This window comes from Ambystoma mexicanum, chromosome 2q (genome assembly GCF_040938575.1).
Source record: "Ambystoma mexicanum isolate Mex_15411 chromosome 2q, UKY_AmexF1_1, whole genome shotgun sequence".
Taxonomy (NCBI): domain Eukaryota; kingdom Metazoa; phylum Chordata; class Amphibia; order Caudata; family Ambystomatidae; genus Ambystoma; species Ambystoma mexicanum.
Genome location: NC_090924.1, coordinates 1,175,268,073 through 1,175,286,384, shown reverse-complemented (window position 1 = coordinate 1,175,286,384; position 18,312 = coordinate 1,175,268,073). Strand labels below are relative to the sequence as shown.

The 18,312-nt window shown below is 47.4% G+C and overlaps 1 pseudogene; it reads left to right on the top strand.

The window, feature by feature from the left end:
* Positions 1 to 14,635: 14,635 nt before the first annotated feature.
* On the top strand, positions 14,636 to 15,948 carry LOC138568843 (sulfotransferase 2A1-like; annotated as a pseudogene).
* The last annotated feature ends 2,364 nt before the right edge of the window (positions 15,949 to 18,312 follow it).

Sequence of the window (18,312 nt, the reverse complement as noted above, 5' to 3'; positions counted from 1 at the left end):
GCCGCGTCAGCCCTAGCAACGGTCTAGTTGTTTCCCTGCCTCGAGCCACGCAGGATGCGGAAGTCGATCTCTCTCCGGCATATCAGCCGGGAAGTCCTGGATACCGGTGCGTTGCTACTCTCATAGGAGTATACGGACGCTCAGTGAGTATAGCTAGTTCAGTCTTTACATCTCATTGTTTCCTCCTTCCTTCTATCCGTACCATGTTTTCTTCCTATTAATGCATCTGTTCATTCTTAGAATCCGGAATATGATCGGATCGAGGGTATCGTATTGGTAACCATTCAGCCACGCCCCCACAGTACACGACTAATATCGACTTTATTTCGTGCTCCCCTTGAAGGTAGATTCCTTTCTCATACACTCATACACTCCGACCCTTGCCATCCGACCTTCTTTGATTCTTAAATTCTTTATATGTTGCTTCCAGAACTTCCCGTTTCATACAAAGGAATAGTTCTTGAACGGACTCGGTTCCCAGGGTTCCTCAACTACTAAACTCCCTGTATAGATGTTTGAATGGTAATTCTGTTTTCCTAATCTCACCATCATTCCTCATTGTGTAGTTTTCTCATCTTTCAATTGAACCTTGTGTTTTCACCCTTATACCTCTCCAGCATTTAACCAACACATAACGTTATAATCGGAACCCGAGGTTTCCTCCTGTCTGCCTCGCCTTTACCAACGCTCCCCAGCAGCTCTTCATAGGGTTTTCTCCCCCATGAGGGTTTCCCTGGTTTTCCCACGGTCGCCAAGTACTTAACTGGGCTCCGAAGGAGATGCCAGGGGGATTCCTATGTTCTACTGGGATATATCTTTTCATCCTTTTTTGTGAAACCTGGAACACCATTGGAGCTACGATTTGGTCATTCATCTATTACCAGGTAGGAGACTCTACGCTTTCTGTGTTGCAATGCCTGAAGACTGATGTATTGCCGGAAACGGTTTGTAGTGATCATTACACTTCCATATTTCAATTTTCCCAGCACACAGAAAATTCTTGCGGTTCAAAAGAGCGAGCCAACACTACCAATTCAAGGTGTTACCCTTCGGCAAAGCCTCCGCTCCAAGGGTGTTCACCAAGGTACTAGCGATAGTGACAGTGCATCTACGGAGAGAATCAATCCCAGTGTACCCTTTTCTGGACGACTGGCTGATAACAGGAGAATCCCCCCAAATTTGCAAGCAAAACACCCAGAGAACAATCAATTTTCTGTTCCAATTGGGATTAAAATCAATGAGAAAAAATCAAGTCTCGTTCCAAACAAGACAAAACAGTTCTTAGGAGCTGTCATAAAGACAGAAGAGGGTCTAGTCTTTTCATCAAATGAAAGAGTGCAAAACATACTACTGCAAATAACTCAGTATCTAGCCTGTCGCCAAATAACCATACGCAAAGCAATGCGCTTGCTCGGGATGTCATCATCCATTTACCTGGTTCCGCACGGACTACTGCACCTAATGCAAGAGTGGTTAGCGAAACAATTGTCTCAGGCAAGTGGTCAGTGGGACGATCTAGTGGTTGTTTCGCTAACCCTAGTTCAAGCTCTATGCTGGTGGACAAAGGACAATCTATTGAAGGGAAAAACTTTTCACAACTCTATAGTGCAGTCAATTGTCGCAACAGATGCATCTTTCACCAGGTGAGGAGCCCATTACCTTCACCACTCAGCGTATGGCCTGTGGACTCGGACTGCAGCCCAAAAACCACATAAACCTGTTGGGGCTGCTAGCAGTGCTCAAACCCCTGCAAGCTTTCCAAGTGCACTTGTCCGATCAGACAGTACAAGTCCTCACGGACAGCACCACTGTCATGTTTTACATGAACAAGCAGGGGGGCACACAGAATCGAAGTGATTTGCCCGCGGGTGAAACTACTGTGGGTGAAACATTCGCATGAGAAAGGTACGAACTACCAAAAGTTTGCACCTTTCTCATGCGAACACACAAATACTCACACCCACACACACACAACACACCCATAACACCCCTCCACCCACACCCTCAGCACACCCCACCCCCACCCCAAACAAACCCCACTTACTTTCATCTTCACGCTGGGTTCCTACAGCGCCAGTTCCCTTTCACTTCCATGATCGTGAACCGGTACCAGTGTCCTTTTGCTTTTTTTTTTTTTTGTTTTTTTTAATGGAAGGCTGCGGGGGTGGCAATGAAGTGTAGTGAGCAGGGCGATGCGGAGGACACCCCCATAGCCCCGTTTTTTTTTTTTACAATGATACCACCAAAGGTTCGAACTTTTGGTGTTCGGACCTTTGGTGCTAGCATTTTTAGAACTTTTGGTCATTGCGACCATTTGTTTACGGTAAAATCGTCCTATACCGGCACACACTCTCCAAGTCTGTCCAGGCTAGCACAAAAAATGTGGAAGTGGGCACTCAAGCGTGGCATGTTCCTAAAGTTGCAACATGTTCCAGGGAACTCAATTCTCTGGCAGACTTATTAAACAGAGATCCTCTACCCGAAGATCACCAGTGGCAGCTCGACAGAAACATCTTAAATAAATATCTTCTCCCTATGGGGTTACCCCCATTTAGACTTGTTCGCCACAAGCGAAAAAATGCAATGCCCAGACTTTGCATCCAGGTTTCCCCAACACCGTTCCAAGGGGAACGCCCTGTGGATGAAGTGGTCAGGGAAAACTTGCCTACGCTTTTCCCCCTACACCGCTACTGAGCAGGTTAGTGAACAAGATACACATGGAACAAGTGAAACTAATCTTAGCCCTCTGTGGGCGAGACAACCTTGGTTTACACATCTGCGCAAACTGGCAATATATGTGATCCAATGAAACTCCCATGCCCCTCCAACATGCTCACACAGCACAGAAGGACAACGTTCCACCCACACCCTCAGTCTATGGATTTGGTAGCTAAGCTCCTGAAGTCATAGAATTTGGCCATTTAAAACTACCTCAAAGGAGCATGGAAATGCTCAAGGAGGTACTAAAACCAAACACCAGACACTGTTATTTTAACAAATGGAAAAGATTTGTAATGTGGTGTTAGTCAAAAAATGTAAACCCAATCAAATGTACTCCATCACACATTCTTCATTACATGCGCCACTTACTCCAGGCTAGTATTTAACTCCAAGGTTTACGTAGCGGCTCTATCCGCAAACACCCCTTCTTAAAGCAAGGTGTCCTGGTGGAAAGTACCTGTCATTAAGGCATTCATGGAGGGAGTAAAAAGACTTTAGCCATTACTTTTACGGTGAGTAATGTATCCCATATATGCATATTGAGTAGGAACTGTACATAGCCATGTGAAGTGTATATAGTTATTACATATCTGGTCACATGATGTAGCATTGTGAACCTGGTTGCATTCCACAATGGAGCACAAGCCATGTCACTTGGATTCTTTTGAGATTTTTATGTTTGGAATGGAAGTCAGTTAAGACTTGGCTGCAGAGGTCTGGGGCTGCTGTAACGGAAGAAGAAATAAATGTGTGTTTATAATTCACTGTGTCCGGCTGATCCATAATCCTAATAACCAGCAGTTGTACTAAGGTTCTTCCAAGACCTAAAAGCAGGAGCATACCCGAGGAATAGCCCCCATATTTTAACACTAGCCTTTACAGTAATTTGTCTAGCGAACCGACCACACTCTGAAGGCATACATCAGAGTATCTCCAGACGTTCCTTTGGAGCCTATAGATCAGCTTAGAATAGAGAACCACTGCACTCTGCATAGCAAGAAGACCAGTTCTGTGTCAATATGCTGGCCGTACAATGCCAAAGGTAGCAATGGTGTTGCAGCATGACCCTCTCTAACATGGTTTCCTTTTTCAGGGCAGGCACATTTGTACAAGATGTAGGCAACCTGCACAGATATTTTACCTTGCAACTCCCATCAGCTCAAGCAATTATAGTCGGTGTTGAGAAATCTCGGAAGTCATCGGCTAAAACCTCTGATAGTACAGGGTACCTACCCCTTGAACTTTACCCTTGCCCCTTATCATGTTTAATAGGGATGAAAGGGAATTGCTTATCATGTTTAATAGGGTTGAACGGGAATTGCTGTTACAGATAAAGACAGAGCCGTTTTCAACCTTTCCTATTTAAATGTCTTTCCTCTGAAGGAGAGGTTTACGATCGACACTCCCACACAGATTCAGGGCTCATTCATTTAGAGTAGTTAGCTATGCACCCTATAACTGCAGGAGGTTTTAATGCACATTTTTAAATATCCTCCTTTCGAAGGGATTGTGTCCTCCGACGTATTCCTTATCTTAGATATAAATCCTTCAGCTTTGCTGGCCTCGGAAAAATTTTTTTTTTTTTTTTTTCGCCAGAGGGCGCTGCGCGTCGATGATCGCCGAGTCGATGACCCTCGACGGCCTCCGTGCCGACGTCGACGTCATCCTGCCTATAAAGGCCGCGCGCAGCGTCCGTTGCTCAGTTCCGTTTTTCCGCGCTTCGTTGTGCCTCGGAACACCGTTGCTCAGTTCTCGTCAAGATAACGTATATAATAACTACTATTTACCTCGATATCGATGGCATCCTCCTCCGACCCGACGACCCCTCGGTCCGGTTTCAAAAAGTGCCGAGACTGCGGGAAGAAAATGTCGTTGACGGACCCTCACAGGGTCTGTTTGTGGTGTCTGGGAATCACGCACCAGAGTTCGGAGTGTGAGGAATGCCTTTCCATGACGGCGAAAGCCTTGAAGGAGCGTAGGGGGAAGCTCGAGAGAGGTAGGTCAACTTTAACTTCCTCGAAAGCTTCTTCGGTAGAGTCGAGACGTTCGTCTCCTCACCATAAAAAACACTCTCGATCTAGATCACGAAGTGGCTCCCACCACTCGTCGACATCGAGACACTCGAAGAAGAGACGTAGGAGATCCCCTTCGTCATCTTCGTCGAGTTCTCCTGAGAGAGTTCATTGCCCCACAAAACGCAGCTCGCAAGCTGAGTGGGAGGAATTCAGGAAAAAGATGCTAAGCGTCTTCGAGAAAGCGGCCTCGTCCCCCTCGAAGACAGCTGAGGGTGATACCCCGGGTAAAAAACCCAAAAAATCTAAACGCCGCGAGTCGCAGTACCCGGCGGAAAAGTCAACCCGAAAGCGCCTCGAGCCATCGGGAGATAAAGCATCATCGACGCCATCGTCGAAAACTCCTTCGAAACAGAGGTCGGCGCCATCGACGCCGTTGTCGAAGGATTCATCGGCGCATCAGTCGATCGAGTCGACGCCGACGTCGACGCCGATATCGACGCCGGTGAAGGAAAGAACCACGGCTACTCCACAGCCAACGGTTAGACAAAAGACCTCCGACTCGACGCCGAGAACGTCGACGTCGTTCTCGAGCAAGACTCCGATCCTTTCGAGTTCTTCGAGGCCTAGTACACATTTCTCGACGCTTTTCACGGCGCCTTCGAGTACTTTCACGTCGGTGTCGACGACATCGACGTTTTCAAGGCCTGTGATGATGGCTCCTTCTGCATTGGAAATGGGGTTTATACCATTCCAAAAACCAATGTATCCCCCTTTAACCTCGATTTTTGAGGAAAGGGAGGATTCAGACCAAGATATTGATTTACAGAGGACCACATCACCAGAGCCAGAGACTTTCGCCTCTGAGGAAGGAAGATTAAAAAATCTTCAGGATGCACTTCAGGAAGCTAGTGGCTTGGACACTTCTCCTGAAGCAGAATTTATCAAACCAGACCCAGGAGAACATGCGGAGACTCCATATAGAGCTCTGATGTCTAGAATCATAGAATTTATGGGTTGGTCTGCACCTTCTCCTGCCTTTCAGCAGGATGATCTCACTGACATACTGGACAAGGGCCCACAGGAGGATCCTGTGGTTCCATTTCACTCTGCTCTACAGAGAAGGATTTTGACAAACTGGGAAACGCCAGAAATTATCCCGGCAGTAAATAAAAAACTGTCAACAAAATACAGGGTGGCTAGTTCTGACCCTGAATATTTGTCAAAACACCCTACTCCTGAGAGCTTGGTTGTACAGGCTGCAACCTCATCAGGCAGCACATCTGCATACCCCACTGCTCCGCAGGATAGGGATGACAAAAAATATGATGCCATGGCTAAGAAGGTTTTTTCTGCCTGTAGCATGGCGTTAAAGTCTATTAACGCGACCTGTACGCTCGCTAGGTTCAGCCACACCCTTTGGGAGTGCGCTTCATCAGCGGCTGACTGCCTCCAAGAAGGAGAGGAAAGGGACGCATTTTTAAACATCATCAGGGATGGTAAAGATGCGATGTGCGAGACCCTACAAACTGGCCTAGATTCTGCTGACAGTATCAGCAGGGCCATGGCGGCAAGTACCACAATCCGCAGGCATGCGTGGTTGAGGAAGTCTGGTTTTGCCTCTGACGTGCAGACCAGGCTTTTGAATATGCCCTTTGACGGTTCTACCCTCTTTGGAAAGAAGGCGGATGACAGTTTGGAGAAACTGCAAACGTCCAAGGCAGCAGCCAAGTCATTGGGAGCTGCTATCCGTCAGAATACCTTTCGTCCTTCGGGATCATCGTGGAGAGGACGGTCCTTTCGTTACTATTCCTCATATGGAAGGGGCAGGGGACGACCGGCTCAAAGAGGCCAAGGAAGATTTACCCGTGGTGGACGGGGTAGGGGAAAGAAAGCCGCACCCGCAGGAGCAGGAGCCACTTTACCTTCGGCAACTGCATCAGCCGCTTCAAAACCACTCTGAGGTCTCCCCTCACAGAACACCAGTAGGGGGCAGGTTAACTCACCATCTGACGGAATGGCAGGCTATTACGTCAGATGCTTGGGCTCTGGAGACAGTAGCCCAAGGTTACTGCCTGCCCTTCCTACATATCCCTCAGAGTCATCCACCGGGGAACAACCCTTTGAAGCTTCCAGATCCGCTCCTCTTGCAGGAGGTTTTAGACCTGCTAGAGAAAGGTGCCATAGAACTGGTACCTGTAGCGGAAAGGAACAAGGGTTGGTACTCCCCCTACTTCATAATACCGAAGAAGGACGGAGGACTGAGACCCATCTTAGACTTACGGGAATTGAACAAATTCCTCCGAAAGGACAAGTTCAAGATGGTGACTCTCTCTCAGATCCTTCAGGCCCTCCAGCTTCAGGACTGGTTGGTATCTCTAGACCTCCAGGACGCTTATTTCCATGTGCCGATCCATCCCAGGCACAGGAGATACCTGAGGTTCGCAATTGGCAGCTCTCATTATCAATTTCGAGTTCTGCCATTTGGGCTAACCTCCGCCCCGAGGGTCTTTACCAAGCTAATGTCGGTTGTGGCTGCAAGTCTAAGGAGGGAAGGGATTCATGTCTACCCTTACCTAGACGATTGGTTGATCAGAGCTGTATCTTCGGAACAGGCTCAGAGACAACTAGATTATGTTTGCCACTTCCTTCACAAGCTGGGCTTCTCCCTCAATTTAAAGAAGTCACAGATGATACCATCACAGAGACTCCAATTCATTGGAGCAGTCCTGGACACTTCCCTGGGAAAAGCCTTGCCACCAGAGGTGAGGGCTCGAGATATTCTGCAGATGGTCATCAGATTTCAGAATGCCCAATATCTCCCAGCCTACGACTTTCTGAGGTTGCTAGGCCTCATGGCATCCTGCATATTCCTCGTGCCGGAGGCTCGCCTGAGAATGAGATCCCTCCAGTGGGCACTGAGAACTCAGTGGTCACAGTTCTCAGGAAGGATGACAGATCTCCTTCGGATCCCGGTCAAAGTAGCCCGAGACCTTCAGTGGTGGGCCTGTCGGGAGAACATCCTGAAAGGAGAAATGTTTTGGCAACCATGGCCGGAGATAACAGTAGTCACGGATGCCTCACTCACGGGGTGGGGAGCTCACGCCAACGACTTGACCATCAGCGGTCGTTGGTCTCCATCGGAGTCCAGACTACATATCAACCTGTTGGAGCTGAGAGCCATCAGACTAGCGCTGAAGGCTTTTCTGCCGTCTGTACGGGGAAGAAACGTCCTAATAATGACGGACAATACAGTGGCCATGCACTACCTCAACAAAAGAGGAGGCGTAGGCTCACTACCACTGTGCAGAGAGGCGATGCAGCTCTGGTTTTGGGCAATTCAGGAAGGAATCTCTCTATCGGCAATTCACCTAGCCGGAGAGAAGAACTTGACAGCGGACGCTCTGAGCAGGCAGAGCACAGTCTCTCACGAGTGGGAGATAGCTCAGGAAGTCCTTCAAGAGATCTTCGCCCTTTGGGGAACCCCTCAAGTGGATCTGTTCGCCACCAGTATCAACAGGAAGTGCGACAGATTTTGTTCAAGGGAATTTCCCCCGAGAGGAGCTCTAGGAGATGCGTTCGTAGTGGACTGGGAGTTCCCACTTCTGTACGCGTTCCCTCCGGTCCCTGTCATTCCTCAAATGATCAGGAGGTTGAGAAGGTTTCGGAAGACCATGATCCTAATTGCCCCGGATTGGGCCAGGAGAACGTGGTACCCGGACCTTCTAGACATGTCCATCTGCCCTCCAATTCGACTGCCATACAGAGAGGATCTTCTCTCGCAGAAGGAAGGTCAGGTTCTCCATCCAGCCATCAAGACCCTCAACCTTCACGCTTGGTGTCTGAAAGGTTGAGGTACAAGGATTGGGACCTTCCGGATGATGTTATGGAGGTGTTGCTTTCGGCCAGAAGGCCGGCAACTAAAACTCTATACCGCTGCCGTTGGAACAAATTTTGCAGCTGGTGCAGAGAAAAGAATATTGAACCCTTTTCTTGTGGTACACCTATGGTGTTGTCATTCTTACTTTACCTGGCTAATTCAGGCCTACAGGTTGGCACAATTAAGGGCTATCTCGCAGCGCTATCAATCTTTAAGCGCACTGCAGAGGAGCCTTCATACTTCAAAATTCCATTGGTAATACAATACCTAAAAGGATTAACTAATGTTTATCCCCCGAAACCTTTTCAAGTTCCCTTATGGGATTTAAACCTAATTTTAAACTTCCTAAAGGGTGCCCCTTTTGAACCACTACACTCTTGTTCATTGAAGCTTCTCACCCTCAAAACTGTTTTGCTAATAGCATTGACATCTGCTAGAAGGGTTAGCGAGTTGCAAGCCTTATCGTGTAAACCTCCACATACAATCTTTTACAAGGACAAAGTTGTTCTTCAGGTGAAGCCTAACTTCCTCCCGAAGGTAGTCTCGGAGTTTCACATCACTCAGAAGATTATATTACCTTCTTTCTACCCTCCTCCTCATCCGGGGAAGGAGGAAGAGAGACTGCACAGGCTGGACCCTAAGCGAGCCTTGAGCTTCTATATCAGCAGATTGGCTAAGATCAGACAAGCAGACCAACTCTTTGTAGGTTATGCAGGACATAAGTTGGGCCTTCCAATAACAAAACAAACCATCTCCAGATGGATTATTTTAGCCATTCTGGAATGCTACAAATTGGCAGGAAAGGAGCCTCCTCAAAATCTAAGGGCTCATTCTACCAGGGGTATCGCAACATCCTCAGCCCTTCAAAGAGGGGTGCCAATTCGAGATATATGTGCGGCTGCCACATGGTCGTCCGCACATACATTTACCAAATTCTATAGCCTGGATTCCTCCTCTAGTCAAGAAACTAGATTCGGCAAGGCTGTGTTACACTCTGTCCATTCTGGAAGGGTAACATAACTTTTATTACTCCCGCCTCCAGTCACAATACCACTGCTATGGGAGTCTATCTAAGATAAGGAATACGTCGGAGGACACAATCCCTTCGAAGAACTAGTTACTCTTACCTTGTAACGTTCTTTCGATGGGATGTTCCTCCGACGTATTCCTTATCGACCCTCCCATCCATCCCCGCAGTATGACTTCCTGTGGGTTTGCAGCCTATGCTCCTTCAAGGTGATTAGTCTAATCCAAAAACATTACTGGGGACTACAAAACGGAACTGAGCAACGGACGCTGCGCGCGGCCTTTATAGGCAGGATGACGTCGACGTCGGCACGGAGGCCGTCGAGGGTCATCGACTCGGCGATCATCGACGCGCAGCGCCCTCTGGCGAAAAAAAAAAAAAAAAAATTTTTCCGAGGCCAGCAAAGCTGAAGGATTTATATCTAAGATAAGGAATACGTCGGAGGAACATCCCATCGAAAGAACGTTACAAGGTAAGAGTAACTAGTTCTTCTACAGTTAACAATGGTCAGGAAAATTACCAATCCAAGGTACTGCCTTTGGGCTACATATTAACCTGCATGTTCACAAAGGTGATGGAAGCTTTGGCACCGCTCGTCAAGATGGGATACACATTTAACCATACGAGATGTTTGGCACATTCATGCTTCGACTCAAATGAGTCTTGTACTCCGCACAAAACATATAGTGTAGTGTTTAGTGTAGTGTAGTGTTTTCTTTGGCTTATGACTCACCTTCAACATGTCCTCACTGATTTTAATCAGTCCCTAATGTACATGGGTCAAATGTGGGACACAAATCAAGACCACATACTCTTACGTCCCGTCCCCTTTCCTCCATACTGCATGGGCGTCCCTCGCTAGGTACGGGAGACGGAAATTTTTTCACCAGAAAAAAAACGTCCCCTTTAAATGTAGCATGCGCTCCCCTGAAAAGTGCAGGTTGGATGATGTACTCACCTTCTCTGCTCACTTGGCTCACTCAGGCGTGCAGGTGGACAAATGCCGCACATATTTGGCAGCTATAGGGGCGTACATAAATCCGGAGGAGAAGGTCTTCTCCTCCTCTTCCAACCCGATAGTCAAGAGACATTTGACGGGCCTCTCCAGACTCTACGCACCCATCCAAAAAAAACATCCCGTGTGGGACCTCAATGTGGTATTGGGCACCTTGGCGCACAAGCCGTTCGAGTCAATGGCATCCACGGACATCTGGCTGGTCACCATTAAAACATCCCTGTTAGCGGGTTGCACCTCTGCCTCGGAGAGTCAGAGAGAGTCAGGCTCTGGTGGCTTCAGAGCCCTATACTACCTTTCACAAGTATAAGGTAGTCCTGAGGACACACCCAGCGTTCCTACCTAAGGTACCCTCCACTTTCCATCTAAACGAGGAAATAGTATTGCCTATGTTTTTTGCCGACCATAAGGACAAGGCTCAGAGGGTTTTGCACTGTCTTGATGTTAGACGTGCTCTGAAATTCTATCTGGACTGGACCAAGGGCTTTGCAAGTCGAATGCACTGTTTGTCACCCTCGGGGGGTCGAGCTCCGGTTATCAGGCATCCAAGGCCTTGATTGCACCGTGGATGGTTTCGGCCATCAAGGAGGCCTACGAGGGGCAGCACAAGCCACTTCCAGCTAACATGCACACCCATGTGGTCAGGGCCAAAGCCACGGCCATTGAATTCCAACGGCAGGTCCTGTGGTCGGTCATCAGCAGGGCGGCCACCTGGGCCACCCCTTCGGCTTTCTGTAAGCATCACTGTTTGTACGTCAGCTCCAAGTCAGACGCAGCTTTCGGACAGGCGGTTCTAAGGAATCTGTTTTCTTAAGGAGGGTCTTCTCTCCCCCCTAGGGTTACATTGTTGTAATCGCCCATGCAGTATGGAGGAAAAGGGACAGGATGTAAAAGTAATTAATAGTTACTCACCGTAGTGACTGACATACTCTTAGTCCATAATCCCCTTTCCTCCATACGTCCCACCACCCCCTCCCCCCTAATTATGCTGGTGTCATTAGGCAATGTTAAATATTGTCGACGCGTTAATGGTGACCGAGGGGTGGCGCCGGTGGGCGCAGTCAGTGGAGTGCATGCTCCCAGGGCTGCACCCTTGTGTGCCTCTAAATTTAATGGGGAAGATATTTTTTTCTGGTGAAAAAGGTTCTGTCTCCCGTCCCTATCGAGGGACGCCCATGCATTATGGAGGAAAGGGGACTATGGCCTAAGTACGTTAGTCACTACGGTGAGTAACTATTAATTTTAAATCCACAGCCCAGAATTCAAGCTCTCCATTTGAACTTCGGAACAGCAAACTTCAAGTGCACCACCTCTTCATTTTGAGCGTCTTCCCACAATATCTTCACACCTCATGTTGTTCCTTATGCCAGGTTGCACATGAGGTGCATGTAGCTGCATTTGATAGTCCAATGGAACCTCAGTCCCACCAGCTGTGCAACTACCACGTGGAGCCTTCAGGTTCTCCAAAGGTTGAGTTTGAAGAGGTGGAAATTGCATGGCTTAGAGCTCTAAACCATTTACTTTGCTCTCAAGGCCTTCCATCCATACCAGGGATTGTGCTAACAACCAATACAATGTGAATGTTCTAACTTTAAAAGTTGGAATGGTGGTTCTCAAATATTCAGGACCAAAACTTCCTGGTTGCCTTGCACTGAGCCATTGCTTTCAGTACTCGAGCCCCCCCAACAGCCCCCTATGTACGAGTTTTCAACTCCCATAATACAACAGATTATCAGACAAGTGGGTGTTGCATTTCTAAAACTATTTTTATTTGCCACAGAACACAATAAGAAGTGTTCAAATGGATTTCTGGTGGACAGATATCAGAAGGCCGCCCTAGGTATAGTGAACTGGGGAACCCTGAGAGGTTAGCCAAACCCAATCAAAGTACGCGTGAAGAGTGGTCAAGGATTAGTCTCGGGAGAGGTGAGATCGATCAGCGGTCCACAATGAGTCCACACAGTGAAATACACAATGATTCTACTGAGACAGGTAGTACAAAAATAATATATTAATTATAGGTCCAAGAACACTATAAAAAATGAATCCAGCATGTTAACTTATCACACAACACTCTTAAGTACAAAATAAATATACAGTCACCTTTGGTTATAGAAATGCACACAATTCACCTGAACACCTGAAAGGAAAGTAAGTAGTTATGCAATGAGAAAACCAGTGCACAAGAATAGAAGCCTTGACTTTATAAGTCCAACTGCTAAATTGAATGGGGCCTTCTGCCCAAAAGTCCTTTAGAAGAGGGTCAAAGGCAAGAAGAGTTCTTGTGGTGATGGGTAATGCTCCAAAAGACTTCACAAGGATATTTCTAGTAAGATACTTTTTCTATCACTATCGCCTTTTAACAAAACGTTTATAAAGTGAATTAATGGAATAAATCAAAGTTCTTTTAGAATTGGGAAAATGAGGGCAGCTGTAAGTATTGTTTACTCACCGCCCCTACTCTGCTTTTCCCAAGTGACTTGGCAGGTGGAATGGGGGTCGCTGAAGGTAGTTTTCCCCGCTGTTGGATCCCAGTAGAAGATAACCAGCAGCTGCAGGTGCAAGGAAGATTCCTGTCGAGTTCAGGAGCAGAGTGCAACCCTTTCTGAAGAATAAATGCAGCAGGCACTGGTGCAGGGCTCTTCAGGACATTCAACCAGAGGGGGGATGGGCAGTTCCAGCAACATTACCGCACACGGACGACAGCAGGAGGCGCTTCAGTCGCAAACAGCTGACTTCCAGGACAGGATCCCTTGATAGTGGGAAGCTGCAACTTGGCAGGAAGGCGATTTGTAGGACGAGCTGGCGGCCACCGAAGTTCCAGACGAAAGCGCAGAACGGCAACACTTCTGGCATAGAACAATTCAGAGCTAGTCGTTCCACCGGGTGGTCCAGGGACGATTCCAAAGGTTCTGGCTGCAGGATCATGAGAAGACATCGAGACTGATTGGTCCCACCAGTCCAAGGGACAAAGCACCGATGTGGGCCTTCTGAGATCAGGTAGTCCAGCAGGTCCTCACCAGGACAGTTGCAGGGAAAGGTCACCAGGCCTTTTCAGAAGTCGTCCTCTGGTCTTCAGTCGGCTACACATCTACACAGAATTATTGGCTGCAGGACTCCTCTTCTTATCCTAAATTCAGGTGAGTGATCAAACGCAGCCCTCCAATAGCAATGGTCTACACCACTCACTCAGCCAGCAGTGGTCCAGTCAGGGAGCACTGTGGGTTTCTTTCATGGATGCACACCAGACTCACTGGCACTAGTTTGTGATTGGCACCACAGAGTCCCAACCCACTTTCTGGGCCCACACACAACTGGAATGCACTAACCCGTGACAGCAGAAGATTTCTAGGGCAAATACATGACCATATTAGGGATTTCCTGCCCTGACATGCCAGGATGAAAGGCCAAAACAACAAAATGGCAAAAGAACAAGCAAAAATTCTCGTGGCATGGCCGACTCTGTACACTAGCCACTGTTAGTAGCCAAACGTGATTGTGGCAACTACAAATATAACAAAAATTGTAAAAAGGTATATGTTGCTGCTAGCATGTCTTTAGGCACATTTAAAAGTAACCAAAAATCCCATAGGTAAGAGTCTAGGGTGACACAAAAGTATCCCATTGTAAGATGCTGTGTATAATATTCAAAAGTTACCACAGAAGGTAAAAAGGAAAAAGACAAAAGGGAAACATAAGTCTGAAGGACTAGTCAGTTTCCCCATAATAAATGTGCAAAAAGCCAGTGACGTGAAGCTAAATGCTTCACTTAACTGTAAACTATGAGGACAGTTCAAAAACAAACCGCAAAAGGTTTGGGGGTCCATAGAATATGAAGGGAAAGAAGCCCAAAAGAGAAATCTTTCCGAACAAGAAGTGCCATCTTTATGCCTCATAAAGCGGACTCGGAAATGATTGATTGTTGGGTGCTTTGCTCCTAAATAACCCTGGACACAGATGCTTTATGTGATCCCTAATTCTGTGAAGCAATTGCGAACGTGCTTTACAAATTGAAACAATCTCATGTGATCTTAATAGCGTAGATGTGGCCCAACAGGAATTCTGGCCTACCACCTTCTGTAACTGTGGCAGAGTCTACCAATAATGCTCTCATCTAACAAGGACCTCTTGTCTCGACAGGAGAATCTGATCCATCTCCTCAATGTCATTAGTGGCTTGGTCCTGCAGGACTGGATTTATGGTTGTTTGTGACTCTCCAAAGACAACCTTGAAGTGGTGAAAGGCACCAAAAAAAGTTCCACCAAGAATTGGTCTACAAGAAAATGTAAGAGTGGGTCACTGATGTCGGAGTAGACATGAATCCACTTAACGTCCCGTGGATATTGTGTAATCGATAAGCGGTTTCCCATTGTCCTAAGGGCTCACACATATCCGGCACTGCAGAGAGACTCATCCCCTGAGATGTACCATAGCTATGATTACTTTACCTACAAAGGGATCCTGTTTCATTGCTTGACAAGTAGTGTAAATGATCTCAACTTTACCGAAAATGAGTTTCAAGTGCATGACGAGGTCTTTAATGTAACATACCCAAAAATCAGGTTCAACTTGGTTAACAGAAATCTTGAGTCTAATCCGTTTCACGCAAGACCCATCATGGAGCAAGACTGTCCCGAATTGGGAGCGTTCTCCCTGGATCAAGACCACAGACGAGGCAGAGTGGCTAAAAACCAGCTCCCAAAGACCTCAATTCATGACCAGTCATTTGGCCAATAGCATCTTCCCCCGATCCCTGCTTCGCTCAAAAGCAGAGGTTATTTACACAGTACGAAACTCAAACGATGTCCTTGACTCGCTCTACTACTTTGCTCAGATGACCATCTTTCATAAAGACCCAAAGAGCTTCGAGCAATTACTTGAGCTCTTCCGGAAAGGCGATTTTCTTTCCGGCTCCTTGTTTGATCATGCCAGGGGTTGGATAGAATTAAATGGCCAAAGCAACTTCCTGTTGCTCTGCTGTGAAGATCTCATGCAGAATTTAGGAGGTGGTGTTGTGAAGATTTGTAAGTTCCTAGGGCAGGATTTGGATGATGAAACCATTGATTTGGTGACCAAACATTCCCTCTTCAAAAACATGAAGGAGAACATAATGGCCAACTTTGGTCTTTTAGGAAATTACTTTGACCAGTGCAAGAGCCTTTTCTTGCGCAAAGTTGTCTCAGGTGACTGGAAGAATTATTTGACTTTGAGCCAGGCAGAGCACTTTGACCATGTTTACCAAGAAAAGATTAAGGGTTTCGTTTGGATCTTCCTCTGGGATAAGAATGATTGAGGAGGGACCCCGTGGTATGGAAACTGTCCACGATTGAGTGTAACACACATTTCCTATTAGTTTATCCTGATAGTGGCTATCAGCGTGCCCATGAAAGACAACTATCAGCTCTTCAGATAATTCGACCATCAAAGATTCTGCCAGAGCATCCCTAAAGTTCACCTCTACATGCCAGAAGACAAATGTAGTTTGTGCCCAGACCTAAAAGACCAGGTCAATCGCAGTTCTCTTTGCATTTGTAGAAATACCCCAAAATGTGTATAATTACCAAATAAAGAATTGTAAACATTCATCACACACCAAATCTGGCATTTAGCTGTACTTGCGTAAAACTTAATTTTCAAACAGATTGTGTCCTCCAACATATTCCTCATCTTTGACATGTGTTGTCCAGCTTAGGCTGCTTCGGAAACCTTTTTTGGCAGTGTGCGCCCTGCGTGATGGCATCGAGTCAATGTCCCTCAAAGGCCTCTGTCGAGGGGGACGTCATTGGAGGTTATATATAGCACGCACAGCTCCCGTTGGCCTCAGTTCTGTTTTTCCACAAACGCGTTTGCTTCGTGAGAAACTCGGCACGCCCTGTACTTGTAAAAGTATATCTCAGTGTTTTTTCTCAAACTCGATATGTCTTTGTCATCTACACTGTCGACTTCACTGTCTGGTTTCAAAAAATGTAAAGACTCTAGATCGAAGATGTCCATAACCGGCCGGCATCGAATCTGGCTGTGGTACCTCGGAGAGGGCCACGATACAACTTTGTGTTCCAAGTGTCAGTCCATGACGGAAAGGCCTTGAGGGAACGAAACGGAAAGCTTCAGGTAGGCAAAGTTTCCAAACCCCCGAAGTCCAGACCTGCTAGGCCTTTGACCGATGAGTCACGAGACGACTCGCCTAGGAGGAGGGCAGCCAAGCATTCTAGGTCTAGGAGTGGCTCCTGCCACTCATCGTCTTCTTCAAAGGGGTCGCGGAGAAGGCACCACCGGTCGCCTTCACCGACGTCTTCATCCAACGGTTCCCCCGAGAGAGTGGCATGCCAGTCTAAAAAGTCGACTCTTGCAGAATGGGAAGCTTTCTGTGTGGAAATTCTCAAAATATTTGAGAAACAGGGTCATGCTTTGACCGAACCTTCTGTGGAAGCCGGGAAGGAGAGGCCTCGGCCGAAAACGTGCACGCCCTCAAGCCCGGGTGAACGGTGTGATCCCCATAGAGAGTGCTCAAGGCCTCGATCAAAGAAGAAATCGAAGGATCACTCAAGACGTGGGGAGAGATCAAAGTAGTCGACGCCTTCGAAGTCCTCAAAGCCGTTGAAGCTGTTGGTGCGTATGACACCCATCGGGTCCTCGACCCCTATTAGGGCAACGATACAATCGATGCCAGTGTCGACATCATGGCCAACATTGCCTACGCTGGCTGTGCCAGTTTTACTGGCTCAGCCATTGCTGCCTAATGTTCCTCCGAAAAAGGCACTGGCTAAGACCAAGTTGACTCATTTGACAATGTTGAAGCCGCTGGGTTCTAAACCAGAGAAGATATGTACTCCTCTCTTGAAAAAGCATTTTTTCAAGACTCTGACTTCCATCTTTGAGGAGGAAGGGCATTTGGATGAGGAAGATGCCCCTTTTGGACTCCAGTATGGCACCCCAAATGTGCCTGAGTGCATTATTTGTGAGGAGAGTCGCATGCAAGATCTTTGACAGTTTGCCCAATGCTAGTGGTATTGACACCTCTCCTAAATTGGATTTCGGTAGGCCAGAACCCGGGGAGCATGCAGACTCCTCATACAGACAACTCATGTCTAAGGTTGTTGAATACTTGGGTTGGTCTAGACCTCCAGTACCTTATGATCAGGATGATCTAACGGACATTCTGGACAAGGGTCCAGCCACTGAACCAGTCTGGTCTTTCGATGTGGCGCTTCCAAAAAAAGTGACCAGGAATTGGGAAACTCCAGAAACCAATCTGGCAGTTGACAAAAGTGTCACAAAGAAATACTGCCCCTCCAGTAGCGACCCCGGCTACCTATCCAAACACCCCACTCCCGAGAGTCTGGTGGTCCAGGCAGCTACGGCTACCTCAAAACAGGCAGCGTACCCTACCATCCTCCTGATAGGGATGATAAGTGCGTAGATGGATGGGCGCGAAAGGTAATTACTGCAGGAGCATGGCATTGAAATCTGCCAGCTCCACTTGTGCCCTTGCGAAATGTTCGTATACTCTGTGGTATTGAATTTCTATGGCGGCAGAGCATATTCCGAAGGGGAGGAAAGGGACGGCTTCCTAGCTATAGTTGAGGACGGCAAGGAAGCCATGTGCGAGTCCCTTCAATCTGGATTGCACTCTGCAGATAGCATCAGCAGGTCCATG